The sequence below is a fragment of the Podarcis melisellensis genome, assembly GCF_964234715.1.
Source record: "Podarcis melisellensis genome assembly, chromosome: 2".
NCBI lineage: Eukaryota > Metazoa > Chordata > Lepidosauria > Squamata > Lacertidae > Podarcis > Podarcis melisellensis.
Genome location: NC_138529.1, coordinates 27,921,708 through 27,934,571, shown reverse-complemented (window position 1 = coordinate 27,934,571; position 12,864 = coordinate 27,921,708). Strand labels below are relative to the sequence as shown.

Sequence of the window (12,864 nt, the reverse complement as noted above, 5' to 3'; positions counted from 1 at the left end):
ACCTGGCCTGGTCCTACATGGCCTACAGCCTGGAAAAGACAAGGAGAAGTGCAAGTCGGAGGCAACCGTGCCATGCAAGTGACAAAGGTACACAGCGCATTTCCCCTCTGCTTTTAACATGTAGAATTTGTCCAGGTATGGGCAGCGATGGATGCTGCTGGTTTAACATAAAATGGGCCCCTACCTGTACTTCCCAGAGCCCTGCTGATCTCCATCCATCTCCCTCACATACCTCAGATTTCTAATTTGTTAATGTATTTATTTATTTTCTGAAAGGAACTCAAGGTGGTGTACATGGTTCTCCCTCTCAAGCAATCCCTGTGACAACCCTGTGAAGTAGGTGAGGCTGAGAGACAGTTATTGGCCCAAAGTCAAACAGTTAGTGGGGCGACTAGGGATTTGAACCCTAGTTCCTAGTCTGAAACTCCAGCCACTGCACTGCTCGCTGTCGTTCACAGTTCACTGCTCTGTATGAAAGCAGTGTGGTGCCTGTCCTTCTCAGTTTGGACCCATGGCACCCTGCTGCACACACACAGTGTTTGGTGAAAAGCACAGTCATTTCCATTATGCTCAGGGAGAACCTATCGCCAGTTTCAGACAGTGTGGATATTCACAGAGGGACACTTGCCTAGAAAGCATGAGTCCAAGCAGTTTTCCTCTTGCCCCACTTCTTTCTCAGGAAAAACCCTCTCTTTAGCTCTAAATCGGAACAAATAGCAACCTGCAGAAAACCCAAATAGCTGTTTGCTCCGAATGAGCACTAAAGAGTGGTTTTCCCTATGGAACAACAGAAAGTGTGCATAAGCCCTCAGTGTCTGGTTGGCAGACCATTGTCTGCTGGCAGCCAGCTACTTCGAAGAAGGCCCAACTTCTGGTGGTTCTGATCATCCAGTCTGTTAAGGTAAAAACTGGCTTGCCTCCCGAAACATAAAGGGATGCTGGAGACTGCACACATTTCAGAAGGGGAAAAATGAACAAGAGGGAGAATGCTTGTTGTATCCTGAAGGCCAGTACGGCAGCGCCTTTAAAATAATGAAGACAGCTGGTGTTCAGAAGATTAAAGGGGAAATGAGACAATCAGAGCAATAAAAATTAATTTCACAGCAAAAAGGGGAAGTCAATAAACAAAAGAAATATTAAAGGCATCAAGATCACGGAGCCCAAGATGCTTTGTAATGCAAAAGAGCTAATTTGCCAATTTAAGCTAGCTAATACAGTCCCAGGGGGAGCATTTAACTGGTTGCTACAATGGTATGTTAAGAAGCACATACGCGTATGAGACAAAGCATGTACATAGGAGAGTGTATGGGAACATGTAAATGCTTGAAGATGAAAGGATAGGACAGAATATTGTGTGTGAGAGCACACAACTGTGTGTAGGCACATTAAACAATAGATGCTGCACACACATGCATAGTCACAAACACTCGCTCTCTGTTCTAATCCCACACATGCCATGAAATGGAGCAAAATAACTTGTCATGACACCATCGCCATGGCAATAAGCATCCCTTGCCTGCCTCCTCAACCACAGCAGTGGGATTCCTGGCTTTCTGTAAGGATGCAGCCCTGCTTCTACCAGCTAAGAGAGAGGCCCATATCCTCCGGTTGACTCCTGTGTTTCCACGAGGCCCAAAACTGGCAAGAGTGTAATCCATCTGTCTGCTGGCATTTGCAATACCACCGAGCCCAGGCGTGGGATTGAACTGCTGTGCGATTTACCGTAGTAGTTCTAGGGCAGTTTGCGGGGGAAATGTTTGGATTTCCCGAGAACCTGAACAAGAGTTTTGAGGGAGCAATGCTGCAGAGAACTGAATTTTTTTGCAAATTGTCTAGGCACCAACAGAACATTTTTTGGTGCCTAGGCAACCAGGAGCCTGGGATTTTCTCAGCACTTGTTCCAGATGGACTTCCCAGCTAGGATCTGGAATCACGTGTGGGGCTGGACGGCGTTCCTCATCCAGCTATGGAGAGAGGAGGGAACCTGACAAAGGTGTTTCATCCCCTTATTTCCAAGCTGTGGTTTGCTGGGGTAATTCAGTCTCCCTAAGAGATGCCTCTAATTTATCTCTCGCAGGAACAAAGCCCTGCTCTGAAGCCATGCAGCTGCTCTTTCAGGGGGAAGAGTCAGTACTAAATCAACAATGCGAAAGGCAAGCATGCTGGTGGTGGGTGGCGAGGAGTAATGAGCGCAGCCAGAAATGCCTGAAACAGCATATTGTGCTTCGCAGGGCTAGATTTCAGAAGGGTGAATCCTAGAAGCAATTTTAACGACACAAATAAGCAGGCAAGGATAACTAAGGCCATTTAGCCACTGTAGTGGCTGTTCTGATAGGCAGGACTGAGCACAGAATCCCATTCGCTAAATGGAATATAGTTCATAATTAGCCACTTTGCTCTAACTACTTGATCATGCCTCCTACCCTCAGAGCTAGAGCTATTCATTCAGAGGCCGTGCTGGGACTGTGCCATGTCAACAGCTGATGGGGGGGCTGCGAAAAAGAAACCCAACAACCTTGCTGTGCTCTGAGGCAGTAATGCAAACACACCTGAAACTGAGGAGGAGGAAGGTGGCAGGTACTGGCACCTCCTGGACTGGTTCTAAGAAGTCAGGTAGGTGGGGGCTGGCTTAGAAAAGATGGGTGCAGTTCTTCATTTGCCCTGATGGACTACCACCCCCACACTGACCCCAGCCTTCTTCTTGATGTGCTCACTCGACACAATGGTTCTTCTGAGCCTGAAAGGGTGGGATTTAGAACACAGGAATCCCTGGTGGCTCCCAAACACCCTGGCAGCTTTTGCTTCTGAAATCCCCTCAACTGCAGCCCCTGGATTTTCTACTGACCTACAGCATCCGATCCATGTTCTCAATCCATGTCTTTCCTCCTGACTGTTTCCACCTGTGGCAGGTCTTTCTACATGTGCTGCACTGTTAAGGCATCTCCTTGAGCTCTGTCCCCATTAAGCTTGGGTAGTGGGGAAGACCTGACCTCTTCCCTTCAGTACTTAGGGCAGGCACAGGCAAACTCGGCCCTCCAGATGTTTTTGGGACTACAACTCCCATCATCCCTGACCACTGGTCCTGTTAGCTAGGGAGGATGGGAGTTGTAGTCCCAAAACATCTGGAGGACCGAGTTTGCCTGTGCCTGGCTTAGAGCCAAACTACAGATAAACAAACAATGAAGCTCCTGCATTATTTTTTAAAGCTGAAATCGGAACCAACAGCAATTGGGGGGGGGGGGACTATTGCTGTTTGTTGCAATTCAGCGCTAAAGATTACCGGTTTCCCCAGGGAAGCAGTGGGGCAAACGGAGGTCTGGTTAAGTCCTCAGAGGCAATTTCAGGTTTTTGTTGTTGTTTAAAAAACCACACTAGACAAACATGGGAAGGAGGAGTGCTTGCCGAAATGTCTCATTTAATTCAACGAAACCAGTACAGAAAAGGTTCCCAGTGGATTACTGTTGACTGTAAATTCTTCTCTTTCTTCCTGAGATGACAGCTGGAGATGGTTACAGATCCCCTGCTTGGATTTTTGATTTTTTTTTTTAAGATATTTTCCCTTTTGGTGAGGGGGGGGGGAAAAGAGACATAAGCTACCCATATGGCACTTTAGAGAATGCAATTCAAATAAGGAGGAGGGTGCCCTGCACCCTCGACTCAACAAAGTGTTAAGAGTGAACAGGTGAGTGCAATAAAGATCAGAGGGTAGATTTTATGCTCGTCTCTGCCTTCACTTTCCACGTGAACATAAACAAGTCATTTCTCCGTTACTGCCCCTCTTGAACTCTGTCTCTCGAGGATCTCAAATGGGAGTTACTTTTTAGAATAGTTAGTGGAATAATAAGCATAGCAATAATAACAATAATAATAGGTCGCAATGCAACAAGAAATAGATGCAATCGGTTTATGTATGCTACTAAAGCAGCCAGGATTTTGTTAACCCAGTAACGGCGGGCGAGAGAGGTCCCAAATAAGGAGGCTTGGCAAAAATTAAAGGAACCAGGGAAGGGCAAGAAGGGAAGTCATAAATGATTGTTTTATTTTAAAGAAATATATGAATGGGATTTTTTTTATTTTAATGTGAATGTGGTTTTGGAAATTGTGAGATAGATAGATAGATGATAGATGATAGATAGATAGATAGATAGATAGATAGATAGATAGATAGATAGATGATAGATAAATGATATAAAATAAAATAGCAGATGCAAAGATAATGTGGCAAACTGACTCTGGGATAACATAGGATAACAATGACAGAGTGGACCTTACTTGGCTATAGACTTCATTAGAAAATTATAGCACTATAGGTTTAAAAGACTCCAATTTCTCCTTACATTGGTATATATCTGATGAAAGTTAGTTATGAATTTGATCCATGCCCCCTACGATACATATCCCTGCAAGCCTTGGTTCAAAGGCAATGATGAAACATTAAATTCACTCTGAATGGATGAGAAGGCGTCTTGGTGTGTGTGTGCAAATGCACATGTGCATATGTGCAAATGCGCAGACATGGAGAGGGAGAGAAAGAAAATGGCTTAATTTCTGCTCTCACTCTAATCTTTTTTTAAAAAAATGTATAATTAGAGAGTTTGTTATAATAAACATAAAAAATACAAAACTCCAAACTTGCAATAGAAACATTTAACGTACCATTTCAGTACTGCTCTTTTTATTTCCATAATCTTCTATCAAATCTACGGTAAGTCCATAAGATAATACAGGCACAGGCAAACTCAGCCCTCCAGATGTTTTGGGACTACAATTCCCATCATCCCTGACCACTGGTTCTGTTAGCTAGGGATCATGGGAGTTGTAGTCCCAAAACATCTGGAGGGCCGTGTTTGCCTATGCCTGATATTTTAGATGGCTGGTATGCCCTTGGAGGGATATTTATGAACAAAACAAAAACCTGGATGAGAGGCTCACTCCTTTCTTAAAAGCTGCATGATGCCTACTCTGGATGTGCAAAGCGGGAGGAATCCCTGAAGAAAATGGAGACTTGCCGTGTGAACCCATCTGGCTATTCAAAGCAAAACCCCTTTGGGTAGCAAGCTCACCTAAAGTTACAAAACAAATCTGAAAAGTCACTGCAAGGAGTGAGAGCAGGGGCAACTTGGGACACGTCACTGGAAGGAGCAAGGAAGAGATGCACAAATGATATCTGCATCCCATTTTTGTGCTTCCCGTGCATTGTTTACAGAAGAGTATCCTCTCAGTGGTCTATTGCATGGGTATAATCTGCATATTGTAATTAGGGTCACAAAAGAGGGTTCAAATGATTCCCCACTCACATGCACTAAAAGAACACACGTGATGTGGTTGTCTAAAGCCCCTTATAACAACATCAGATCAGGGGAAGGATAGAGCATGCTACCACATTTGGTAAGGTAAAGGTAAAGGGACCCCTGACCATTAGGTCCAGTTGTGACCGACTCTGGGGTTGCGGCGCTCATCTCGCTTTATGGGCCAAGGGAGCCGGTGTACAGCTTCTGGGTCATGTGGCCAGCATGACTAAGCCACTTCTGGCGAACCAGAGAAGCGCACGGAAACGCCGTTTACCTCCCCGCAGGAGCGGTACCTATTTATCTACTTGCACTTTGACATGCTTTAGAACTGCTAGGTTGGCAGGAGCAGGGACCGAGCAATGGGAGCTCACCCCGTTGTGGGGATTCTAACCACCAACCTTCTGATCGGCAAGTCCTAGGCTCTGTGGTTTAACCCACAGTGCCACCCGCGTCCCACACCACATTTGGTACAGCATGCCAAAGGGCAATGGTCCCATAAGGTGGAAAAATAATCAGTTTTCCCTAACAACAATATATTGATTGAGAAATATAGTCCTCTCCAAAACAGAAACAAGTTCCATGTGAGTAAGTTTCTGGATCACGTTCAACAAATAAACAACACCTGCATATTTTTATTTATTTTATCTGCACTTTGAACCAGCCTCCGCTCGGAAAGGCCAAATCTTACCTCTCTCTCTGGCATGTCTTTTTGATAGTAAAGTACTGCCTCAATTAAATTGCTGGGCAATATTCTCTCTGGAGCAAGGAGAAGGGACCTGTCCCTTCCTCCAGGGCTGCCAGCAATGAGAATAGTACAGATCCCTAACAAAAAGAGCCTTCATGCACCAGGTTTATGGGGCATCTGCAGCGAGAGCAGCCCACGGCTTTTATTGCTCAGCTGTGAATCTGCTTTTGTGAGCCATTGATTGGGCTGCTTCCCTTCACAGATCCCCTGCCTTAGAAGCTGCAGCTGGGCTATCACTACTCTGTTCTTCCAGAACCTCTCACAACAAATGAAGTGTTTAGAGCTGGAGGAAGCAGGAGGGCAAGGATGGAGGAGGCAACCACTCAGAGTGATGCTGCCAATTTGAGTTCCATAAAAGCATCAAGGGAACAGAGAAATGGCTTTCCTGCTTCCAACGGGATCCTATTCTCCTCCTTCCAACATTGGCAGGGAAGTGGGAGGTGGGCTTTCCCAGAGCACACCTAATAGTTTTGCAAGTTGGGCAAGGACAAATGAAGGAGACTCGCAGCCTAAACTATGAAGTTCACTGAAGCTTCAGGTAAAAAGGACAGACAAGGGCCCAGCTAAAAATAACACAGTGTGGCCAAAAATGGTCATGGTAGAATCAGGAAGGAATATAGGGTAGGAACACTTGAACATAATACTAAAATTCAGTTAAGGAACTAAGGCATTGCAATCTTTAAGGCTCTTTGCACAATGTGCTGGTTGCCCAAACAGCAGCCATCAAACGACCTATGACAAAAAAGACATCATGGACCAGTTCCAATGGGTCCAATAAGATGGTTAAGAACTTTATATAAGCAGAGGAAAGACAGCCCTGCATCAAGGTATACAGGGGCACCATGAAAATAACACAGTATAACCTCAAATCCATTTCAAATCATGTTTAGAAGAGGAAGAAAAGGAGGCAAAAATAATACAACATCCTCCCCCTAAAAACTTGGGAGAATACAAGGCAGGTCTTCCCTTTTCAAATAGAACCAGGGAGATACAAGACGAAAACCTTGAAAAATAGCATGTCACACTGCATCAATTTCCTTGCCTTCCCAACACCAATTACATGCTGGCAAACGAGATGAAACCAGTGAGGTCTGAATGGATATAGGCACCCAAGTGAAATTCCAGAAGAAGGTGACCCTAAAGTAGCCTGTGGACTTCAGCATCCAATATTCTCTTCAGCCAAAGGAATGAAACAGTCTGAATGTATTCGGCTTAGAAAGAAAGCAGACAAATTATTTCCTGCTTGCATCTTACTGCGGCTTACTCGCGTTCCGTCTACATGATTAAATACCACCAGTGGCACAGGAATGGCACCACAGGGTATTCTTGCTGGAAAATTGCCTCTGTTTCCACTAATGGAAATTGCTGTACTGGTGCTGAAATGGTAATTAAATTCCCTTTGTCATGGAACTTTCTGAATGCTGTTGTGGCCGCAGGGAACATAGAACAGAGGAGGTGCTACAGTTGCCCATCCCAAGAAGAACCAATGGACTCCCACTGATGATCAGCTTCATGCTTTCGGGGAGAGACCATTTTACTTTGCTTCAACCTCTCCAGTAAGCATCAAAGAACATCAACTCCCAAACAGAAGAGTGGTTCATATTCCATATATATATATATATATATATATATATATATATATATATATATATATATAAAATACTGTAGTGCAAATTCATCAGAAGTTTTTTTTCCCTTTTTAGCTTTAGTTAATACATCAGCTGTGTTCTTTTAAGTAATCTGACATGATCTTAGACAGCTTTCACAAACCTGGTGCCCTCCAGATGTTATAGACTATAAATCTTATCAGCCAGTTATGGATTTTATATGATAGAATTCATCCACCTGGTAACAATGAAAACTGGAAGGGGAACTGACACGTGCAAAATTGGCATATTTTGATGATGAAGTCAAGCAATCTTTTTACATATATGCTAGTATACTTGGACCGGTATATCTGAAGGAATGTCTCCACCCCCATCGTTCAGCCTGGACACTGAGGTCCAGTGCCAAGGGCCTTCTGGCGGTTCCCTCACTGCGAGACGTGAGGTTACAAGGAACCAGGCAGAAGGCCTTCTCGGTAGTGGTGCCCACCCTGTGGAACGCCCTCCCCCCAGATGTCAAGGAAATCAACTACTATCTGACTTTTAGAAGACATCTGAAGGCAGCCCGGTTTAGGGAAGTTTTTAATATTTGAAGTTTTTTTCTGTTTTTAGTGTTCTGTTGGGAGCCGCCCAGAGTGGCTGAGGAAGCCCAGCCAGATGGGCGGGGTATAAATAAATTATTATAAATTATAAATTATCATCATCATCATCATGACCACATTAGCTTATATTAAAAAGTTTAACTGAATTGAGGGGGAAATTAGTAATAACCACCACCATCACTTACGACACAGAAGTTACTATGCACAGAATTTCTATGGAGCTCAAAAGTGACTTTGATGAAATCACTGCAGTGTAAGAGACTCGAGGAAACAGTTTAGGGGCAGGTTCTCATCTTCAACACCAAGGCAGCTAAGGATCAGCCTCCAATTGCTCACTGAGAATCCCCTCTTCTACCTATTATGTGCAAGATTACATTGGGTTTGGATGGTTTCATCTGCATAAGTTTCCATGTTCTACAATTCTCTGCTCCTACTGGTGGTGATAAAAAAAAGCTATGCTAAGCTGAGAAGCAGGTACAGTGGTACTGTAGCTTGGATTAAGAACTTAATTCATTCTGGAGGTCCGTTCTTAACCTGAAACTGTTCTTAACCTGAGGTACCACTTTAGCTAATGGGGCCTGCCGCCATGCCACCACCACAAGATTTCTGTTCTCATCCTGAAGCAACATTATTAACCCAAGGTACTATTTCTAGGTTAGCGGAGTCTATAACCTGAAGCGTCTGTAACCCGAGGTACCACTGTATATGTACAACTCCAGCTCTCTACCTATAGCAGGTGTGGGGAACTTTGGCCCTCCAGGTGTTGTTGAACTCCAGCACCCATCATCCCTGGCCATGCTTGCTGGGGTTGCTGGGAGTTGTAGTTCAGAAACATCTGGAGAGCCAAAGGTTCCCCGCACATGATCTGTAACATGTAGACTCTGTGGCATGGTTCTGCCCTGCCCCTTAAGTATTACTCAGTTTTGCTCATTCTCCATCATGCACAAGCAGCCAAGTCTCAGCTGTGCCAGGTCTGAACACACTGGTTGCAGATTACTACACTGGAAGTAATTAACACTTTGGTAGCCCTTGTTTGCTGTACCTGAATTGCCTTTGCCTCAAGGTTAAGTGAGGGGAAAGAAGGCTGTTGGCAGCATACCTCAGTTTTAGAGACTGCATCACTCCTGTTCCCCAGGCAGAGAAAATGCGAGCTTGAGGACTTACAATTACAGACCCTTACTCTGACCTTTAGCTGCCATATATCCCTGCATTTGTTTTCAGACTAGTTCAGTAGTCTGTGGTGCAAACACTAACATGCTTGCACTCAGACAAACAGATTTCAAGCTGCTAATACTGGCATCCCCAGAGCCAAGGCTTTTTGTTTCGTTGCGGGGCCTGGCTCAGCCACTTCAGACAATTAATGGGATATTTGGTTCAGCAGGGAGCTAGGCACATACTCAGTAATCCTTTCTGCGAGTTCTGGGCCAAACTCTGGGAGCAAAAAGGGCCATGAGAGCGAAATGCTACTCAGCAGTCAGTGCTGGGGAAATCGTCTCAGCACACAGAGGCTGCTTTATCGCCCACCAGCAGGCAGTCCTAGCAGAAGGGGACTAAAGCAGCAATTGTTTCCTGTCCAAAATTTCAGAGCCTTTGACCCTTTCTCAGATTTGCAGGCATTTGTTTTGTTTCTTGAGCTATATAGCCAAGGGCTATAAACTATGTTTTTCAAATAAGATTTTTTTTTAAAAAAAAGTAGGCTTTAGTCCACTTACATTTGAGAAGGGCACAGACACACAATGATTTAGTCCAGCTTACTGCCTCCCTTAAACTCTTTAACTGCTCCTATTCCCCTACCTGGTAGTGCATTTAAAGCAGGAACGACAAATCATTCTGCAGAGCTCTAACGGCACTAAGGAAAATATATGGCTTTGGTTTGGACGTGGCTGCATTTGTTGCAACCTTCAGATCTTGACGGATTTACTTAACAATATTTACAAGTACAGTCATACCTCGGGTTACAGCCGCTTCAGGTTGCGTCTTTTCGGGTTGCGGACTGCCAAAACCTGGAAGTACCGGAACGGGTTACTTCCGGGTTACGGCAATCACGCACGCGCAAAAGTGCTAAATCGCACTTTGCACATGCGCAGAAGCTCCGGATCGCAACCCGTGCATATGCGGATGCGAGTTGCGAACATGCATCCCGCTTGGATCATGTTCGCAACCCGAGCGTCCACTGTATCCTCATCATTATTATTTAAATTTATATCTCACCCCTCCTCTCAAAGGAGCCCAGGGCATAGAAGAGCACAGAAAGTTTCATTATATTGAGTCACACCAATGGTCTATTTAGCTCAGAATTCTCTGATTGCTAACAGCTCTCCAGGGTATCAGGAAGCCTCTCTGAGTCCTACCTGAAAATACCAGGGATTGAATCAGGGGTTGAAGCAGATGCCCTATCACTTATGCTATGGCCCTTCCCTAGGGTGGCAAACAATGAAAGGTCAAAACCATCAAAACGTCTATAAACAATTCCAGTACAGGTGCAGACTGGGCAAGATCTTTTGGGGTTTGGGGTTTTTTTTAAAAAAAAAGTTTTGTTTTAAAAAGGGAATGTCTCAGTAGGTGCCAAAAGGACAGCAAAGACAAAGGGCCGGTGCAGCAATGGAATTTGGACTCTCAAATTTCAGCAGTGCCTTGTGCGATGCTAAAATTCAGTTCCCCCGCCTCTCGTGCTCTGTTCCATAGCACTGTTTTGGCGCCCCCTGCAGGATAGTGCCCAGTGTGACTGTATTGGTCACACTACCCTAAAACCACCTCTGGTAGGTGCCACAACACAAAAGGCCCTGATTCCTATCCTTTTTGTGAGGAACAGACCTCCTGATAAGATGGCAGTGTTGATTGGGCATTTAAGGGGTGAGATGATCTTTCAGGTATCTACAGGGCTTTATCCACCAAAAAGAGCACCTTGAACTTAGCCCAATAGCTAACTGGCAATCAATGCAATTCTTTCAGTAGCCGTTTAACATGTCCCATGTTGCACTACCTGCAACTTCCAAACAAACCTCAAGGGCAAGGTGGATTTGATTTCAATCAAATCGATTTCAATCAAATCGTTTTAAATCACTCATCTGTAAAACTTGATTTAAATCATTTTTTTTACAGAAAGACTCATTCTTGCTGGTATAATCTTAATATTTACAACCAGATGAACGTTTCATTTTTGGAATAATAACTTTTTGGAGTAGTTTTTACAGTTATATCAAAAAATACTGATTTGGTTATACTATTAGAAATACATAGACAGATAATTATGAAATTGTTGTTTATATTTGGACAACATTTCTGCTGTACTTCATTGGAAGGAGAAATAATTAATTACAATTTAAACAATTTATTTAACTAAAACAATAACATTATAGCATATGTATCCATGTTTGTTAACTGATGTAGTTAAACAATTTTAAAAAAAAAAACTTAGACTGAGTTTTAGCACACATGAAAAACTTAAAACAAATCCTTATTTCCTGATGAATAGCCTTTGGACTATAATGTAATTTAGTTAGAAAACTATCTTTAGAAAGATTTTTCCTCCAAAAGCATTTTATTTTAAAAATCTGATTTAAATCAAATAAATCTGATTTTATTTATGGTATTAATTTTTTTTTTAAATCATTGATTTTCATCCACCCTGCTCAAGGGTAGCCCTACGTAGAGTGCACTGCAGCAATCCTTTTGTCTAATACCCAGTGTGGTATCATAGCTAGACTTAGACATGACTTAAGTCATCTCACTGGATGACTTTGGGCAAGTCACTCTCTCTCTCTCAACCTAACCTACATCACAGATATTGTTGTGAGGATAAAATGAGAAGGAAAGAACCATCTGTGCTGCCTTGAGCTTCTCAGAGGAAAAAGTGGGATATACATTTATTAAGTAAATAAACAAATATAAATAAAATGGGTTTGCAATTGTGCAAGCTTAGCTCTAGGTTTGAATCTGAGCTTCCACATAAACCAAAACTAATTTATACCAAAAAAAAAAGGGAGCGGGGAGGAAAACAAGCTTTGCTAGTATTTAAAAGTTTGAAATCGACAAACCCACCCACCAAGTTTTCCTAACAGTCAATGCCATTTCACATGTTAATAATTTCTGTCAGTTAATTCCAGCCAGATTTCTGTGCTGCCACTACCTCAAACAGAGCTGCTGCATGACAGACTATATGACTGACTGCCACCAGAAAACTGCCACCCACACAAGAAACCATGATATTTGCTTTCCCTTAGAAATACTGACGGAAGCATTTAAGTTCAGTTGGCTCAAATCTCTGCAAAGGAGACATGTTTTTTATTTGGCCACCTAAGAGCAGCTGCCAGCATTACAACAAACTTTAAAAGCAAATAATGTTCAGTGCAGAGCTACAAGTTATTTACTGCACTAGGCTCATTATTTTTGCCATGTATGAATTATGAACTACAGCAAGGATTCTGGCTTCTTGAAAATTCCAGCTCTCGGGTGTTAAAAACAGAGAGGCAGGCTTCTGATCTTCACAGCCGCAGAGGAAAAGGATGAAACACCTGGCTGATCTCTCAAATAAGGGATCCAAAAGGCCCTCTTGGTCAGGGTTCCAGTAATCAGGAAATGGAACCAATAGACCTGTATTCCAGCCCAACTCCTCTTCCACT

General features: G+C 43.4%; 1 protein-coding gene across 5 annotated transcripts in view; it reads right to left on the bottom strand.

Moving 5' to 3' along the window:
• The window catches only part of AATK (apoptosis associated tyrosine kinase), an 82,823-nt gene that overhangs the window by 24,132 nt on the left and 45,827 nt on the right, over nucleotides 1–12,864 (bottom strand). The gene's annotated exons all lie outside the window — the stretch shown is intronic.